Raw genomic sequence first — 6,000 nt, 5'->3', positions numbered from 1 at the left:
GCTAGAAACCCATAGCAGCCACGTAAAACATGCAAACAACAATTAGAGGACGTCTAACTTGTTTTTGCAGGGTATGCTATGTGATGTGATATGGCCAAAAGGATGTGATGAATGATATATGTGATGTATGAGATTGATCATGTTCTTGTAATAGGAATCACGACTTGCATGTCGATGAGTATGACAACCGGCAGGAGCCATAGGAGTTGTCTTTATTTATTTGTGACCTGCGTGTCAACTTAAACGTCATGTAATTACTTTACTTTATTGCTAACCGTTAGCCATAGTAGTAGAAGTAATAGTTGGCGAGGCAACTTCATGAAGACACGATGATGGAGATCATGATGATGGAGATCATGGTGTCATGCCGGTGACGATGATGATCATGGAGCCCCGAAGATGGAGATCAAAAGGAGCAAAGTGATGATGGCCATATCATGTCACTATTTGATTGCATGTGATGTTTATCATGTTTATACATCTTATTTGCTTAGAACGACGGTAGTAAATAAGATGATCCCTTACAACAATTTCAAGAAGTGTTCTCCCCTAACTGTGCACCGTTGCGACAGTTCGTGTTTCGAAGCACCACGTGATGATCGGGTGTTAGATTCTAACGTTCACATACAACGGGTGTAAGACAGATTTACACACGCGAAACACTTAGGGTTAACTTGACGAGCCTAGCATGTACAGACATGGCCTCGGAACACGGAGACCGAAAGGTCGAACATGAGTCGTATAGAAGATACGATCAACATGAAGATGTTCACCGATGATGACTAGTCCGTCTCACGTGATGATCGGACACGGCCTAGTTTGACTCGGATCATGTAATCACTTAGATGACTAGAGGGATGTCTATCTGAGTGGGAGTTCATAAGATGAACTTAATTATCCTGAACATAGTCAAAAGGTTTTTGCAAATTATGTCGTAGCTCACGCTATAGTTCTACTGTTTAGATATGTTCCTAGAGAAAAATTAGTTGAAAGTTGATAGTAGCAATTATGCGGACTAGGTCCGTAAACTGAGGATTGTCCTCATTGCTTCATAGAAGGCTTATGTCCTTAATGCACCGCTCAGTGTGCTGAACCTCGAACGTTGTCTGTGGTTGTTGCGAACATCTGACATACACGTTTTGATAACTACGTGATAGTTCAGTTAAACGGTTTAGAGTTGAGGCACCAAAGACGTTTTTGAAACATCGCGAAACATATGAGATGTTTTGAGGGCTGAAATTGGGATTTCAGGCTCGTGCCCATGTCAAGAGGTATAAGACCTCCGATGACTTTCTTAACCTGCAAACTAAGGAGAAAAGCTCAATTGTTGAGCTTGTGCTCAGATTGTCTGAGTACAACAATCATTTGAATCGAGTGGGAGTTGATCTTCCAGATAAGACAGTGATGGTTCTCCAAAGTCATTGCCACCAAGCTGTTAGAGCTTCGTGATGAACTATAACATATCAGGGATAGATATGATGATCCTTGAGGTATTCGCGATGTTTGACACCGCGAAAGTAGAAATCAAGAAGGAGCATCAATTGTTGATGGTTGGTGAAACCACTAGTTTCAAGAAGGGCAAGGGCAAGAAGGGATACTTCATGAAACGGCAAATCAGCTGCTGCTCTAGTGAAGAAACCCAAGGTAAAACCCAAACCCGAGACTAAGTGCTTCTGTAATAAGGGGAACAACCACTAGAGCAGAATTACCCTAGATACTTGGTAGATAAGAAGGCTGGCAAGGTCGATAGAAGTATATTGGATATACATTGTGTTAATGTGTACTTTGCTAGTACTCCTAGTAGCACCAGGGTATTAGATACCGGTTCGGTTGCTAAGTGTTAGTAACTCGAAACAAAAGGCTACGGAATAAACGGAGACTAGCTAAAGGTGAGCTGACGATATGTGTTGGAAGTTTTTCCAAGCTTGATATGATCAAGCATCGCACGCTCCCTCTACCAAAGAGATTGGTGTTAAACCTAAATAATTGTTATTTGGTGTTTGCGTTGAGCATAGACATGATTGGATTACGTCTATCGCAATACGGTTATTCATTTAAGGAGAATAATGGTTACTCTGTTTATTTGAATAATACCTTCAATGGTCTTACACCTAAAATGAATGGTTTATTAAATCTCGATCGTAGTGATACACATGTTCATGCCAAAAGATAGTAATGATAGTACCACCTACTTGTGGCACTGCCACGTAAGTCATATCGGTATAAAACGCATGAAGAAGCTCCATATTGATGGATCTTTGGGCTCACTCGTTTTTGAAAAGTTTGAGACATGCGAACCATGTCTATTGGTGTATATGCATGAAGAAACTCCATGCAAATGGACCGTTTTGACTCACTTGATTTTGAATCACTTGGGACATGCAAATCATACCACATGGGCAAGATGACTGAAAAGCCTCGTTTTCAGTAAGATGGAACAAGATAGCAACTTGTTGGAAGTAACACATTTTGATGTGTGCAGTCCAATGAGTGCTGAGGCATGCAGTGAATATCGTTATGTTCTTACTTCACAGATGATTCGAGTAGATGTTGAGTATATTTACTTGATGAATCACGAGTCTGAATTATTGAAAGGTTCAAGTAATTTCAGTGTGAAGTTGAAAGATCGTCGTGACAAGAGGATAAAAGATCTATGATATGATCATAGAGATGAATATCTGAATCACGAGTTTGGCACAGAATTAAGACATTGTGGAAATTGTTTCACAACTGATACAGCCTGGAACACCATAGTGTGATGGTGTGTCCAACGTCATAGTTGCACCCTATTGGATATGGTGCATACCATGATGTCTCTTATCGAGTTACCACTATCGTTCATGGGTTAGGCATTAGAGACAACCACATTCACTTTAAATAGGGCACCACATAATTTCGTTGAGACGACACCGTATGAACTATGGTTTGGAGAAACCTAAGTTGCCGTTTCTTAAAAGTTTGGGGCTGCGACGCTTATGTGAAAAAGTTTCAGGTTGATAAGCTCAAACCCAAAGCGGATAAAATGCATCTTCATAGGAAACCCAAAACAGTTGGGTATACCTCCTAATTCAGATCCGAAAGCAATATGGATTGTTTCTAGAATTGGGTCCTTTCTTAAGGAAAAGTTTCTCTCGAAAGAATTGAGTGGGAGGATGGTGGAGACTTGATGAGGTTATTGAACCGTCTCTTCAACTAGTGTGTGATAGGGCACAGGGAGTTGTTCCTCTGGCACCTACACCAATTGAAGTGGAAGCTTATGATATTGATCATGAAACTTCGGATCGAGTCACTACCAAACCTCGTGGGATGACAAGGATGCGTACTACTTTAGAGTGGTACGTAATCCTGTCTTGGAAGTCATGTTGCTAGACAACAATGAACCTACGAGCTATGGAGAAGCGATGGTGGGCCCGGATTCCGATAAATGGCTCAAGGCCATAAAACCTGAGAGAGGATCCATGTATGAAAACAAAGTGTAGACTTTGGAAGAACTACTTGATGGTCGTAAGGCTGTTAGGTACATATGGATTTTGAAAGGAAGACAGACAATGATGGTAAGTGTCACCATTGAGAAAGCTCGACTTGTCGTTAAGATGTTTTTCGACAAGTTCAAGGAGTTGACTACGATGAGACTTTCTCACTCGTAGCGATGCTAAGAGTCTGTTGGAATTATACTAGCAATTACTGCATTATTTATGAAATCTTGCAGATAGGATGTCAAAACATTGTTTCCTCGACGATTCTTGAGGAAAGGTTGTATGTGATACAACCGGAAGGTTTTGTCTATCCTGAAATATGCTAATAAGTATGCAAAGCTCCAGTAATCCTTCTGAGGACTGGAGTGAGCATCTCGGAGTTGGAATGTATGCTTTGTTGATGATCAAAGATTTTGGGTGTATACAAAGTTTATGAGAAACTTGTATTTCCAAAGAAGTGAGTGGGAGCACTATAGAATTTCTGATGAGTATATGTTGTTGACATATTAATGATCAGAAATGACGTAGAATTTCTGGAAAGCATATAGGGTTATTTGGAAAGTGTTTTCAATGGAAAACCTGGATTAAGCTACTTGAACATTGAGCATCAAGATCTATAAGGATAGATCAAAACGCTTAATAGTACTTTCAAATGAGCACATACCTTGACATGATCTTGAAGGTGTTCAAGATGGATCAGTCAAAGAAGGAGTTCTTGCCTGAGTTGTAAGGTATGAAGTTAAGACTTAAAGCTCGACCACGGCAGAATAGAGAGAAAGGACGAAGGTCGTCCCCTATGCTTAAGACATAGGCTCTACAGTATGCTATGCTGTGTACCGCACCTGAAGTGTGCCTTGCCATGAGTTAGTCAAGGGGTACAAGAGTGATTCAAGAATGGATCACGGGACAGCGGTCAAAGTTATCCTTAGTAACTAGTGGACTAAGGAATTTTCTCGATTATGGAGGTGGTAAAGGGGTTCGTTGTAAAGGGTTACGTCGATGCAAGCTTAACACCTATCCGGATAGCTCTGAGTAGAGATACCGGATACGTATAATGGAGCAACAATTTAGAATAGCTCCAAGTAGAACAGTTATTTGGAATAGCTCCAAATAGAACGTGGTAGCTGCATCTAGGAGATGACATAGAGATTTGTAAAGCACACACGGATCTGAAAGGTTCAGACCCGTTGACTATAACCTCTCTCACAAGCATAACATGATCAAACCCAGAACTCATCGAGTGTTAATCGCATGGTAAATGTGAACTAGATTATTGACTCTAGTAAACTCTTTGGGTGTTAGTCACATGGGGATGTGACCTTGAGTGTTAATCACATATCGATGTGAACTAGATTATTGACTCTAGTGCAAGTGGGAGACTGTTGGAAATATGCCCTAGAGGCAATAATAAATTGATTATTATTATATTTCCTTGTTCATGATAATCATTTATTATCCATGCTAGAATTGTATTGATAGGAAACTCAGATACATGTGTGGATACATAGACAACACCATGTCCCTAGTAAGCCTCTAGTTGACTAGCTCGTTAATCAATAGATGGTTACGGTTTCCTGACCATGGACATTGGATGTCGTTGATAACGGGATCACACCATTAGGAGAATGATGTGATGGACAAGACCCAATCCTAAGCCTAGCATAAGATCATGTAGTTCGTATGCTAAAGCTTTTCTAATGTCAAGTATCATTTCCTTAGACCATGAGATTGTGCAACTCCCGGATACCGTAGGAGTGCTTTGGGTGTGCCAAACGTCACAACGTAACTGGGTGGCTATAAAGGTACACTACGGGTATCTCTGAAAGTGTCTGTTGGGTTGGCACGAATCGAGATTGGGATTTTGTCACTCCGTGTAAACGGAGAGGTATCTCTGGGCCCACTCGGTAGGACATCATCATAATGTGCACAATGTGACCAAGGGGTTGATCACGGGATGATGTGTTACGGAACGAGTAAAGAGACTTGCCGGTAACGAGATTGAACAAGGTATCGGTATACCGACGATCGAATCTCGGGCAAGTACCATACCGTTAGACAAAGGGAATTGTATACGGGATCGATTGAGTCCTTGACATCGTGGTTCATCCGATGAGATCATCGTGGAACATGTGGGAGCCAACATGGGTATCCAGATCCCGCTGTTGGTTATTGACCGGAGAACGTCTCGGTCATGTCTGCATGTCTCCCGAACCCGTAGGGTCTACACACTTAAGGTTCGATGACGCTAGGGTTATAAAGGAAGTTTGTATGTGGTTACCGAATGTTGTTCGGAGTCCCGGATGAGATCCCGGACGTCACGAGGAGTTCCGGAATGGTCCGGAGGTAAAGATTTATATATAGGAAGTCCTGTTTCGGCCATCGGGACAAGTTTCGGGGTCATCGGTATTGTACCGGGACCACCGGAAGGGTCCCGGGGGCCCACCGGGTGGGGCCACCTGCCCCGGGGGGCCACATGGGCTGTAGGGGGTGCGCCTCAGCCCGTCACGCCGTCTTCGCCTGCGGC

The sequence above is a fragment of the Triticum aestivum genome, chromosome 1B (assembly GCF_018294505.1).
Source record: "Triticum aestivum cultivar Chinese Spring chromosome 1B, IWGSC CS RefSeq v2.1, whole genome shotgun sequence".
Classification (NCBI taxonomy): Eukaryota; Viridiplantae; Streptophyta; class Magnoliopsida; order Poales; family Poaceae; genus Triticum; species Triticum aestivum.
The sequence above is the reverse complement of the archived record's forward strand: the minus strand, read 5'-3'. Positions refer to the sequence as shown.